Here is a 14,211-nt window from a genome sequence, read left to right on the forward strand (position 1 = left end):
TCTTCCATAGGTTGAAGGACCACGGTGGCTGCCGCCTCCGGCCCATCCGGCTGAGCGGAAGCCTGGGAGCCTTGCGCGCAGCAGTGTAACCTCGCCATCAGCCAGATGATTGGCAGCTGAAGGGCTTTTTGCTGGAAGCCACCCATTTCCATCAGCGCCGTGGGCTCCAACACAAAAACCAACCTGTCTCCTACCACGTGAGGTTGGTGGGGACTTGGGGAAATGGTAATGGCAGGAAGCGAGCACCTGGGGGCCAAAGGGCAACTCTTACCACTTTACTAAAATATGAGCAACGAGATCGATCTGGGTGGGGGACGGACAACCCTACCCTCTAGCCTTTTCTAAATTGAGATCATAGTCCTACTATACATTGAAAGATGTTATCAGTCCCAAAGAGGAAGTGTGGTCCTCCAGCAACTAATGTCTGCTAAAATGTACCTGAGTCCGTTGAAAACGGAGCAGCGGACTGGGAGAGCCGGGAATAATGAGCCACCGCACCCCATTGAAATGTAATTACACAGCCCTCTTGTTCTTAAACCTAGAAGGCGAAAGGAAGATGGAGGGCGAAAGTAAAACCCGCTGACCCTGCAAACTTTAATTTACGTTCTGCATTCGCTCGCCCTTCTGATAGGTTTTAGAAAGGTCATAATTTAGGGTATTTTGCAGTTGATAAATGATCTGTATGTTTGCGTTCACACGCACCGATTGATTTGTTATAGCCAAAATATTGTTTCTATAACAACCCAAGGACCCTTAACTAGACAAACAGCGAAGCAGAATCCAAGGGGAGGCAGAAGGAAATCCAGGCCAGCCCAGGAGGGGGTGGCCTTTGCCTGGAGACCCAGGGTGATGGAGTGAGGGTGAGGATGCTGGGAGAGCTGGTGGGGGAGGAAGTCCTGGCCTGAGCAGGTGGAGCAGAGGCTTTTGTTCTCCGCAGGCCCCGGCCATGGTTTCTTCAAGGCCTCTGCCCAGCGTGGGTGGCTTGCCACTAATGCCCAGGCAAGTCTTGTCAAGACTTTCAAGTTGAGCCCCCTTGGGTGCAGGAGAAACCAGTGAGGTTGTTGGGGCAATTTTCCCGCCTTTCCAGTCTTGGAAGAGGCTCCTGTTTCCGGGCCCAGTTGATGCATTATGCATCAGGACTGCCTGCAACTGACAGCCCCTCAGCCAACATCGACTTGAAAAGCGATGGTGCTAATCAAAGCCGACACATTTGAATGTCCAGACACACACACAGAGAAATTTACTAATCAAAAAGTGTATTTCCTAGGGCTGTCTCCAGAGAAATCCGAGGGAAGAAATTGGAATAATTTATTAGCTTACAAGTTTTCGTTGACAGTTAGCCCAAAGCTATTTATCTCTGTAATAGAGAACGTCTCCAATGTGGCAAAATTGACCAAATCAAACAGCTTTGATCAGAAAATGAATCTGGCAAGCCTGCCTGTCGGAGGGTCCCAGGAGAAAGAGGGGAAACAAACAAAAGATTTAACAAGTGGTCAAGAGGAGAAAGAGAGTAAGGAAAGGGACTGGGGAGAGAGAAAGAGCCAGAGAGAAGGACACGGGGAAAGAATTTTGCAAAGCTCCAGGCCAGGCTCTGGAACGAATTGTTGAAGAAATAAATGATGTTGCACACCATAACATTTAACATGGTGCCCGTGCATTTTCCTGGGCCTTGCAACCCCAACTGATATGGGATTTTTATGATAACAAGATGAAGACAAACTGCAGAGAGAAGAGGCTTGCTGGTGGTCGTGGCAAGGAGGAATTAAACACAGAAGGGCACAGAAAAATGCTGTTGCCTCTCCCAGCCCCCAGGTCTAGTAGGCAGCCATGATGCTAGCTTTACCCAGCCTGCCTCAGTGGGCATGAGGCACTTGTTCAGTGGGTACTCAGCTGACTCATGGGGCAGGAGCTGTAACTACCTGTGAGTCTGAAGAAAGAGTTCACCTTGGGGCTTCCCTCCTCATCTTCTCCTGGGAAATACTAGAAGATGGGAGAATCCCTTGGTGCCCTTCACCTTCCTTCCTTGAGATACAAGTATGCCCGCCACATCTGGAGAGGGTATTAAATATGGCTTGAGAACCCTATGATAGGGTCAAAAGATAACTCAGTTGGTAAAAGGGTTTGCTGTACAAGCCTGAACACTTGGATTTGAGGCCTGGAAGCCAATTACAATGGTGATGTATGTATCTGTAATCCTAGGACACACACACACACACACACACACACACACGGGAGGGGTGGATGTGGGCTAGCCTGGAGTAATGGAAAAAAACCACAGGAGAAACTCTGCCTTAGCAAAGTAGAAGGTAAGAACTGAGTCCTGAAAGTTCTCTGACCTCCACACATCCACCTTGGTTCATACATACGTGTGTGTTTACACAATTAGAAAGAAATTTTGAAAAGATCTTTGGCAGATGAAACAAATAATTAAGAACTAGAACAAGACTCTTAAACTAATGATATGTTAGCTTAAGGCCTTTTCCTTGGCCTCTATCACATGCGTCTACCAGTTAGTTGGCTTAAAGTCTTTCCCTTAGCATCTATCACATGGGTCCATCAGTTGGCTTAAGTCTTTTCCCTTGGCATCTATCACATGGGTTTACCAAATTCTAGCTTTCCAATCCTAAAGATGCTCTCCCACTGTCAACACAGTCCACTTTCTAAGACCTAACGCACTGGAAGGAGAGTTACTGTATTCAATGGCCAAGTAATCGAAAGAATGTTCCAGCAGTTAATATTTTTGCATCCAAAATGAATGCTAAGGACCCATCATCAATACCGCTGCTCATTAGTTTTAGGAAAGAGTTTGTGTAAGCTCTTTAGGTTGAAGCATATTAAAAATAACCAGGAAAGCTGGTGAGATAGGATATCAAAAACACTTTCTGCCAGTATTCCCTGAGTGGGTCTTGTTTAGCGTCAACATTGATGGAGACTTGGGAGGGTCTGAAATTTGGGACCCAGATGAGACACTGTCGTGGGGACCTATTTTCGGTCTTCTCTTTGTAAACAATGTACTTTGGGTTGAATTTTGATTTGTAGAGTAGGGGTTTATGTGGGAGTCAAAAGAGACAGCTGGGCTGAGGGCATGCCTCAATGGTACCCCAGTTGTCTAACATGTGTCAGACCCTGGCTTCTCTCCATAGCAATGTCAAACCAAAAGGAAACCCAAACTCCAAAGACATGTCATAAGACAACCGAAGTCCCATCTAAATGCTAGAGATTCCTCCTGCTGTTTCTGCCTGGGGGAGAAAGAGGATCAGCAATGAGACTTAACCAGCTGCATCTGACTGAGCTGGGAAGAGCCATGCCAGGAAGCCAAGCTGCACCCTCTGAAAACTGGCTTGCCACCTGCAACTGAGAGGTGTTCCTTAGTGGTCATTACATGTCCTTCTCCCCTCTTTTCCTGCAGAGAATGGACTCACAACTTCCCAGGATGCTGCTGTGCAAATACCAAATGCTTCTAGTGACTGCCCTCCGTGGGCTATGTGGCCTTTCTCAGATATCTGGGAAAGACACGATTGGTTTTAAGTCCTTTAGGGCTCTCAATCCAGGTTTAAGTCCCCATGTCTGATCCATATGTGTGTGTCTTCTTGGAGCTATCACTCCTGGCTAATTGAGTACTAACGGCGGATCAGTAATTTTGCTTCATCAACCAAGTCCAGGTTAATTTGCTCCGTCAAAGGGCTTAGTGGACAGTATCGCAGTTCTGGGATTGCAAACACAAGCCACCACGCTTGGCTGTTTTATCGTGCATCCTGAGGATCAAGCCCAGGTCTTCAATGGATATACAGTGAGCACTTTACTGTTTGAGCCATCTTCTCAGGTCCCCAGCTTTATTATTAATTATTAACAAGATATTTAATTAATTATTATTAAGGAAATATTTGCCTGTGTTCCTGGCAGCGGTCACAAGTAGCTTCTTGGCTCGTTCTTTATGCTGTGGTTTCACTAGCGGGTTACTTGTGTTCTCACGGCACACAGTCTACTGATCCTCCAGCAGACTGGCTGTGTGGGGGCTCTGCTTACCATAGCAACTGCTCTTCCATCTTGCTATTAGATCTTGTTAACTCACCCTCTCATTACAATGTTGGAGGACTCACCACAGGCAGAAAGAAACCAGAATATCACAGCGCGGCTCCTACAAGCTATTGCCCAGAAGTGGCCCGAGTCCATGCACTTTTTATTGGCCAAAGAAAATCACAGAGCCAGATGCAATTTGGAGTCAGTCTTCCCACGTGACTGGGGGAAGAGGGACACTAGAAATCTCCAGCCATGCGTCAACAGCTCCAGTCACATTGAAACAATATTCTCGGTCACAAGGAGGAAGACGTGCAGGACTGAGAGTCACAAGACTTTGTGACTCTCTCTGCCACTAGATAAGGCCTTGTTTTGCCCTTTAACTCCACTGCTCTCCCACATTCTCCTCTGCAATGAAGGTTTAAGATAGATCATCATCGCTCTGATTTTATACCAGAATGAGTCATTCCCTCTGCTGGACCTTGGAGCCCACGAGCTTCCTGGGACCACTTCCAGCTAGAGCCAATAGCCCAGGGAGGATGATGAAGGTGGTGGCAATGGGCTACTTGTGCACACTCTAGGGAAGCTAGAGAGAGTCGGCCAGTTCTCAGGTGTTTTGAGATGGTCCACACGAGGATGAAGAAAACACGAAGGTTTCCATGTCACACAGTCTTCATTGCTAACACTCTGTGACAAAGGTGTTTGAGTTTTAACTGCTTGTGACAGCACCTCACAGTCGACTCGCAAATGTGCCTCACAGATCTGTATTTCTTGTTTTATAGAACAGATATGTTCCCTTTTTTAAAGAATTGTCATAGAAACACAATTCAAAGCTATAAAATTGCTGCTTGGTTTATGGAAATTTGCATCGGTCAAAGAAACGTGGTAACAAACGGCTTTTGAAGAGGTCACCCCTAGTTTCACTTTTTCCTCTCAGATGTTCTTTGTACACAAAATGCAAAGCCATCTAAAGATACTTGGTGATGTGTTGGACTGCACTTGCATAAGCTAGTAAATGGTGCCCTGCTTTTGTATAAATCTTGTCCAGCTAAAAAGCCTTACGTTTACCTGACACAGGGGTAGAAAGGGCATAAATGTAGTGCCAGACCAGAGTCCTGCTGGTGGTACTGCTTCTCAGTTCTGTTGAGTTTGGACAGATGCGAGGGGCCTCTAGCATTTTGAGGATGAAGTAAGAACAATGGTTATGTCTTGAGACTGTTGGAAGGGTGTAGGGAAAGACTTAGTTCAGCATGTCTGACACAGGATCTGGCAGGGAGCAGGTTCTCAACAAGAGGCGTATAAAACAGGAAGAGGAGACCTTGTTATTACCACTCTACCAGGTGAGAAAATGATCCTGGGAAGAGTGTGCTCAAGGTCTCCTCGGTTCTCCCCGGTACACCTTCCTGTGAGTCCCACAGAGAAGCCAGTATCTGCATGATGTATTTAGTTGGCACACATCATCATATATGTGATGCTTTATGTGACTTTGGCTTTCTTTTATGCCAGACTGGTTATGTCCTGAGAACTGGGGCCAGGTCCCCGTGCTCCTGTGCACCTGTCTCTGTATATGGGTGACTGACGATTTGGAGTGCTTATCCGCCAGTCAAATTTCAAGTTCTTACAAGTCCTCTAAGCTGGCCAGGACAAGGTAGCTCATTCAATCATTAAGCTAAGACCTTGGTTTGCAGGAACCTTGTCTCCCGAGCTTAACAATTACAAAGAGCATAATAATTCATTTGAGGGTATTATGGGGAAATAATAATACCATCTACAATGCCAACATGATTAAGTGCTCTAATTTGTAGGGATCACCTTCCATGGGGGGCTTCTCAGAAGTTGGCTACATTCTGACTAGTGCATGTACTTTAAGAGGCACACTAAGGACCCACTAAGTGGATGTGAGGACCTAGGCTCTGGTTATAGGTACAAGGCAGGCCTAGCCCTTGACCTCACTGGACTCATGGGTACAATAACGTCAACAAGCCAACACATGACATCTTTATGAAGTGATGGTTGAACAGAAATGTCCCCCGCAGGCTCATTTGTTTGAAAATGTGATTCTGGGCTGAAGGTGTGTTTGGGGCTGGCCACATGGCTTATAGAGGTGGGTCACTGAAAGTGAACCTTTGGGTGTTATAACAACCTTCCAGCCCAAGCTCCACGTGCCCTTTGGGTATCACGTGAAAAGCCACTGTTATAATCACCACTGCTGTGGAGCGATCCACACACTCCACACACACTGTTTGATGGAAGCTCTGCCTCAGCTCCCTCCCCCTCCTCCCTCTCCAAACTCCACCCCTCAGAAAGCCCACCAAGGTGCAGCTCCTCCCCCTGAGATGCTCAAGACCTCGCCTACTGAGCATTTAAGATGTGGTCTCTAGGCCTGCCACGTGGTTTCTCCTCTCCCCACCCTCCAGACCACCCAGGAGTTGCTTTACTCAGATTAAACCTGGTCTTATTAATTTGGCCTGATCTGATTTATTGCATTGGCAGAGACTTAATATCAGGGTATGGAAAACCTTTTGCGCACCAGATAAAATGCACTCTCTGAACAGGGAACCAAATCCTTCTTCCTCATGTTTCTGTCAGGAATTTGGTCACAGTGACAAGAAAAAATAGTTAACACAAAAGTATACTAAGCTAAGTGAAGAACAAACAAAAAGGGAACTGGGGTGACGGGGAAGTCGAAGAGCATCTTCATGAAAAAGTGACATTTTTAAAATTGATTTTATTGAGCTCTAGATTTTTCTTTGCTCCTCTCCCTGCCTCTCCCCTCCCCTTCAACCCTCTCCCATGGTCCCCATGCTCCTAATTTGCTCACGAAATCTTGTCTTTTACTACTACTTCCCATGTAGATTAGATCCATGCATGTCTCTCTTAGTGTCCTCATTGTTGCCTAGGTTTTCTGGAATTGTGATTTGTAAGCTGGTTTTCTTTACTTTATGTTTAAAAACCACTTATGAGTGAGTACATATGATAATTGTCTTTCTGGGTCTGAGTTATCTCACTCAAAATGATGTTTTCTAGATCCATCCATTTGCCTGCAAATTTCAAGATGTCATTATTTTTTTCTGCTGTGTAATTCCATTGGGTAAATGTACCATATTTTCCTTATCCATTCTTCAGTCAAGAGGCATTTAGGTTGTTTCCAGGTCTGGCTATGATGAACAATGCTGCTATGAACATAGTTGAGCACATGTCCTTGAGGTACAATTGAGCATTCTTTGAATATATACCCAAAAGTTATATTGCTGGGTCTTGAGGAAGGTTGTTTTCTAATTTTCTGAGAAATTGCCACACTGATATCCAAAGGGGCTGTACCAGCTTGCACTCCCACCAGCAATGCAGAAGTGTTCCCTTTACCCCACAACCTCTCCAGCATAAGTTGTTATCAGTGTTTTTGATCTTGGCCATTCTTACAGGTGTAAATGGAATCTCAGAGTTGTTTGATTTGCATTTCTCTGATGACTAAGGATGTTGAACATGTCCTTAAGCATCTTTCAGCCATTTTAGATTCCTCTGTTGAGAGTTCTCTGTTTAGGTCTGTATTCCATTTTTATTGGATTATTTGATTTTTTGATGACCAATTTCTTGAGTTCGTTGTATATTTTGGAGGTCAGCCCTCTGTCTGATGTGGGATTGGTGAAGATCTTTTCCCATTCTGTAGGCTGCCGTTTTGTCTTGTTGACCATGTCCTTTGCTTTACAGAAGGTTTTCAGTTTCAGGAGGTCCCATTTATTAATTGTTTTTCTCAGTGTCTGTGCTACTGGGGTTATATTTAGGAAGTGGTCTCCTGTGCCAATGTGTTCAAGTGTACTTCCCATGAAAAAGTGACATTTCTAGTGATACATGAGAAAGTTGATAAAACCAGTGAGGCAGAGAGTGGGGAAGGGACATTGCAAGTGGAAGGATTGACACAATGGGGCCCGAGGTTGGGGAGAGCTTGGAACTAAAATAAAGTTGGGTGGTGAGCACAGCCTTAGGACCTAGAAAGACACAAGTCAGGGCCACCGGGGACGAGGTGGAGGAGGTAGGACCAGATTCTTGTAGGTGTAGGTGAATTGAGTTGCAATTGGAAAACCCTAAACAGAGAAACCATGGGATTAACCTGAGGTCTTAAAGAGTAAAGGAGTAGATTTCATTTAAGAATGGGTTTCATATAAGCCCGGGAAGAAGTGAGGATGGCCAGGAGGTTGTTGTATGTCCACAGCGAAGGATGAGGGTGTCTGCATAGGTGGTGGCCTTGAAGTAAATGGAACTTTGAAATATTTCAGGGTGGAACTTGTTCTGTGAGGCAGCTTAAAGAGGCTCAGGAAAAAAAAAATAAAAACCTGCTCTGGCGTCAGCAGATGGGACTGTTTCTGCCAAATAGCGAAGGGAAGAGGACACTTGGGTTTATAGAGAAGACTTGGGGAAGGCTGAGGCTGCGTACAAGCCTGGCGTTGATCCCTTCTGGCCATTTTATCTTTAGAAACCAAAGGCCTTGCTTTTCGGGACGGGGTTGACAATGAGAGACTGAGGTTGGCAATGGCAGGGAGGATGAAGGGGCTGGAGTTTCAAACTAGGGCCTTGGACAGAGTCTGGCAGGCTTTGTTCAAGGTTTATTCTACCAAAATCGAGGACAGGACAGTGAATTTAATAGATGACACAGGAAAGAGAAAGATGATGTGTGTTTCTGGGTGTGGGGGTGATGGTCTGAGATTTGTAAGGGGGCAGCTAGCAAGGGGATCAGAGAGTTTGACATCTGGCCATCTTGCATCTGAGACACTTTTGGGGTTCACAGGAAGAGAGGGTTATGGATGCAGGAGTCCTGGACTTCCACACTGGAGAACTTGGCATACCCATGGTATACCATGCCAGGCCACTGAGAGCATCCTTCTCGCAGAAAGAGTGTAGAAGTATTGAAAGAGTCTCAAGGCTCATCTGGACCCATGAACGGGTGAAAGATTTGGGCCAGAATCCAGGGGAAGGAGGCATCTCAGACGCAAATAAAAAAAAAAAAAAGGAGGGGGTAGATGGTCCTACAATGAGGGGCAAAGCCACATGAGAGGGCATGGAGGTCATTTAGGACCCTGATGACTTAGAGGGCAGAGGATGAATCAGGACGACATCTGCCAGGCTGAGAACAGGAGATGCGTTCTGTGAACAGAGGGTAAACAGAGAGGGTAGCCGGAGAGGCAACTGGGCACAAGAAGAGTGTGTGACTAGTTTTGGTTTGTGTACGGAGAACCAGCATGTCTATCCACCAGGGATGACATCGTAGTCAAGTATAGAGGGCAACAGAAAAGATGGCGGCATGAAGGAACCGACAGACACCACAACTGATCTTCAGTCCACATTCCTGGGAAGTTCCTGGAAGCACTGAAGCGATGGTGTCTCTCAGGGCCTCAAGACATTGCGGTATATCGTCCCCTCCCCCACAGAATGGGACCAACTGGCCCCAGGAGGAGGAACTCAGAGGAGGGGGGAAGGAGAGCTGGGAAATGAGAGAGGGTAATAAAAGAAGACAGTAGATATGGGAAGGCAGCCCTTTCCAGATAGTGAGGCTCAGGCGACATGGGGCAGAGGGTGTCATCTCAGGCTCACAGCCTTCTTGGATCAGGAGCCCCTCTCTCAGGACTGAGGAACTAGACTCTTGTTTTTCCTTTTGGTAGTCACGGTTTCCACTGAGGTCCTGAGCCACAGAGGGCTGTGGTAAAATTTAAGCATCCTGCCTCCCCTCCCACTTGTGTCCTGACTGGGAGACATGGGGCTGTGTTTGGGAGAGGAGAGCCTAGGAGAGGCAAGGAGAGGAGAAGGCTTGCCCTCGCCAGAGTCATTCACTCTCTGAGGCGTGAGATCTGATTACCAGCCTTTTAACACGCATGGCAGCAAGCGTTAATATTAGCTGCCGGATTGTCTAGCCCCCTGTTAAATTCATCTACAATGCTAGGCTCTTTGACCCCTAGAGGTAAGGATGCCACAGGCTGACTTCATGCCTCTTAAGGCTGCTCTGTCCTCCACAGTGATCGCACGTGCCTTTAAATAAATGGTGTAAGAACAAAGAAAGGCCAAGTTCTCAGGAGTCAATGCTGTATTTCACCGAGGCGCCTGTCTACTTTATAAAAGGCAGCCAGCAAGGATCTTTTTGTCTCCACTTCATCCTTCACTTAGCCCTCCACACACGACACACATTTAAAAAAAATATAATAATTAATTTTAGTTGATGCACAGAAGGAATGCCATTTTTATTGTGATTGGTATAGTTGACTTATTGTTCTACCTAGAATATTAGAAGTAGAAACTGCTGGGATGGAGGATGGCTCAACAGTCAAGAGTACCGGTTGCTCTGTCAGAGGACTGGGGTTCAATTCCAGGTGCCTACATGGAAGCACACCACCATCTCTAAAGCCAGTCCCAGAGGATCTGACTCCCTCTTCTGGCCTCTGCCGGTAGTGCACATACATGCCCGCAAAAAAACTCATACACATAAAATAATAAAACAAATTTTAAAAGTAAAGATATTCACCAAAGATCGTTGGCTAATATACTTATTATCTTAAATATCTTTCTCTGTTTCCTCAAAATTTATTCGTTAACCAGAAAGAAATCCATCTTTTTCTGTGCTCTAAGTCCATTGTTGGAGGTGTTTCTTCAGGTTCATCGAGAGAACCATTTTCTAACGTCCATGTGGTGGGCAGCTTGGAAGCAGGACCTGAGCCCATTGGTTGAAGGAGGAGGAGACCCAAATTCTAAATGCAGGAGTCCTGCCACTGGTTGTGTCCTTGATGGTCTTGGGGCTCTTACAAAACGCATCTTTTGAAGAGTGCACGCTGCTGTGCTCCCCGCCCCTTCCGACTTCCGCCCAATTGGGCACCTGCACTTTTTCGTGGGGGCTTTCTCCCTCCCGTTCTGTGACACCTGACTCTGCCTTCAGTCCCTCAAGAGGTGGCTTTTAAATGCTCTTTGCCACCAATGCATCTCTCCAGCTGGAGCAGCGCCTTTCTCTTGCTTTCTGCCGCGCTTGTCACATTGCGCCGTCTATGCCAGACAATGGTGGCCCAGAAACAAACAACAACTAAAGGGGGCGACTGTGGAGCCACTAATGGCCCGGCTACCTTCTGAAGGCATGGCACAAACTAAACTATAGACAGAAATAAAAGGAGAAGACCACAGAGCTCAGAAGTGAGATGGAGGGCCTGCCTCTGTCTCTTAATATCTCTTTAGGTTTTGGAGTTGTACCAACAACCCAAAACTTGTTTGGAGCTGGGTACTTTGTGAGAGCTTAGACAAAAAGGAGAATGGCTTTTTCCCATCTGCGTGAAGACAGAAACTTAGCAGCCATGGCTCAAGATGAAGATTGTTATACATTTCCCAACCACTAAAAAGATATTAAAAATCAGTGTGGCTATGTGAAATCTTTTCATTACATAAACATGTAATGAAAAGAAGTGATTTTGCTGTAAGCATTTAAAAATATATAAAGATAATATCTATAGTTTATGATGCTCCTGCTATTTTGACTAGCGGTTTTATTTCTTGGTATATTAGGTTAATGTTCAAGGTCCATTCTGGGTATCAGCTCGAAAAATTAATGTCTCAGTGTTAACACAAGAAAAATCAGATCTCATTTTGTAGGCGTCTTTGCTTCCAATGACCGGAATCAACATATCCAGCCATTCACACACGGCTTCTCAAGTGTCAACATAATGGTGTTTATTCTCCTAATATTTATTGCAGGCTTGCTAGGCCAGGTGTTGTTATGAATGTTTTGATGGGTTCGTTTTGTCTCTATGATAACGCCAAGGCTTCCCTCTAGAGTTAGATGAGGAAAGTGAGGACCAGACAGGTCCAGCAATCCAAGGTCATAGTGTGAATGTCTCTAGAGCCTAGCTCATCTTGTCTGATTCCCACCCCTGCCTCCACAGTGGGCTCCTGCCGTGGTCGAGGAATAACCTGAGAAAGCACAGGCATGAAGAGGAAGTTGAAATTACACGACCAAACTAGAAGGGGGTGCTGTATAAAGTAGATATGATATCAGATCGGGGACTGACATTCCAACTCTCCCTTGATATGACTCTGCACCCCTGCCTTCCCTGGAGTCTGGGACAGGGGTGGGCACTCGGCATTTCTCTTAGCCAATATGTAGATATTGATCTGAGAGATGGGGGGTGGGCAGTAATGCACCGTGCTTGTAATGTGAAGCCCCCAAACGTCTCTACTTGTGTTCCTCACTTAGTCACTCCAGTTTTTCTTTAAGCCAGGATCACGCTTGAATGGAAAATTAAAATTTCCAGTATGATTTCTTACAGCAAAACAAAAGGAAATGAAAAAAGAATGCCCCCCCCCACACACACACACAAAAGCAACATTATTTACTTACAAGCACGGTCTCTGGGGATGGACCTTCGCCAGTCATCCAACCCAGGGTATTTTCATATGATGCTCAGGGCATCCTCTCCCGGCCTTAGCGTGTCCTCCCTGAGGGCCTTCATCAGACATCAGGACAGATGGCAGCCTTCACTTTTACTAAATCTGAATCCGGCAACATCTTTACTTTCTCTCCAACTTTTAAGTTGTTTGATGGAGCTGCCTAATTTCCCTTCTAAACTCAGATGCTCTCATTTCTCTACTTCCCTGGGACCTCTGTCCCTCTCTCCCAGTCAGATCGAGTTAATCAGTTCCACTCTCATCTGCTCCCCACTTGATTAAATCCTAAATTTTATCATCAAAGTATTTTCAAGAGATAATACATTATAAAAGTTAAAGTAATATTTAATTAGCACCATAATATGCTCATAATTGCATCTCCCATAAAGTTCCTTAAAATAATGGAATTCTCATCAAAATCAAAGTTTGAGTATTCTACCACACATTTTCCAAAATATGATATGGTGAACTTTTCCTTTATAAACTATTTTCTTTACACAAAGCCAGGAGAAATTATATTACTAATCAATATTACTTCATTCCAAACAACACAAAATACAGGATGGCGGTCATGATCCTGTAGCAATTTGTACTTGGTGCTGAGAAACAAGTTCCTATAATTATAGTAACTAATTAATTAAAGTAATTACATATCATGCAGTTAGTATACAAGTCTCTATCATGTCAGTGTGTGATAAAGCCACAAGTTTCATTTTTCTTTGGGCCAAAAGGTCCCAGACAACAATTTCTTAAAACATTCCTTTTCATCAAAATGCTTCTCTTGGTCTCTGTAGTCTAAGAATTTATTTGCCTCTGAACGGGTTTGTGTGGTTTCTGGAAATAGCATGAAGGTCTTTACACTGCCGGATGGATTTGCCCAAATCAATTTGGCCCTTTAGACAACCCTGAGGGTCGAGGCAATAAGAAAATATCAGATTGGCTAAAAATTGCTTAATCAGCTTGAGGCAAGTCAACCCCATGGCTAAACACATCAAGTCAGGCTTACGGACAGCATTCATTTAAAGCGGGCAGAAGAGAAGCTGCTGTTGTTGCCCATCACTGCAAACCTTAGCAGTGGTGGGCAGACTGCAGCGAATTCCAGAAATGAACTCAAACCCCTCATTTAACCCAGGGGACAGACCCAGCCCAGGAGTATCATAAGGTGGTCCTAGGCTCCATTCTCTCTGGGGCACCATCAAGCCCATGCCTGACACAGGAGCATCTGTTAGTTCAGAGGAGCATGTGTCTAATGGGAGGGAACAACCTGGGGCATAAAGTGCTTGCTGCAGAAATGTGAGAGCCTGTGTTAGGATCCTATCCAATACCCCTGTGAAAACCAGGCGTTGTGGCCCGAGCCTGTAACCCCGGTGCTATGGCGTGCAGACAACTGGATTCTGTGAGCTTGCTGGCCAGCCAGTCTATCCAAAACTGCAAGCTCTGGGTTCAGTGTCAGACCTTGCCTCAAATATAAGATGGAGGGGCCAACAAGATGCCTGAGCAGGGAAAGGCACTTGCTGTTAAGTCTGATGTCCCAAGTTCAATCCCAGGATTCCACATGGTAGGAGGAAGAATTGGCTCTTGAAGGTTGTGACCTTCACGGCACAGGGCACACACACACAGAAAGAGAGAGAGGGAGAGAGAGAGAGAGAGAGAGAGAGAGAGAGAGAGAGAGAGAGAGGAAGAGAGACAGAGACAAGTAATTTTTTAAAACAGAGGAGGTGAGGCATCTGTTAATATTGACACCTCTCTTCAGGGGCAATACTTCTAATAAGGGTTCTTTTCTCT

Source organism: Chionomys nivalis, chromosome 15 (genome assembly GCF_950005125.1).
Source record: "Chionomys nivalis chromosome 15, mChiNiv1.1, whole genome shotgun sequence".
In the NCBI taxonomy this organism is placed as follows: domain Eukaryota; kingdom Metazoa; phylum Chordata; class Mammalia; order Rodentia; family Cricetidae; genus Chionomys; species Chionomys nivalis.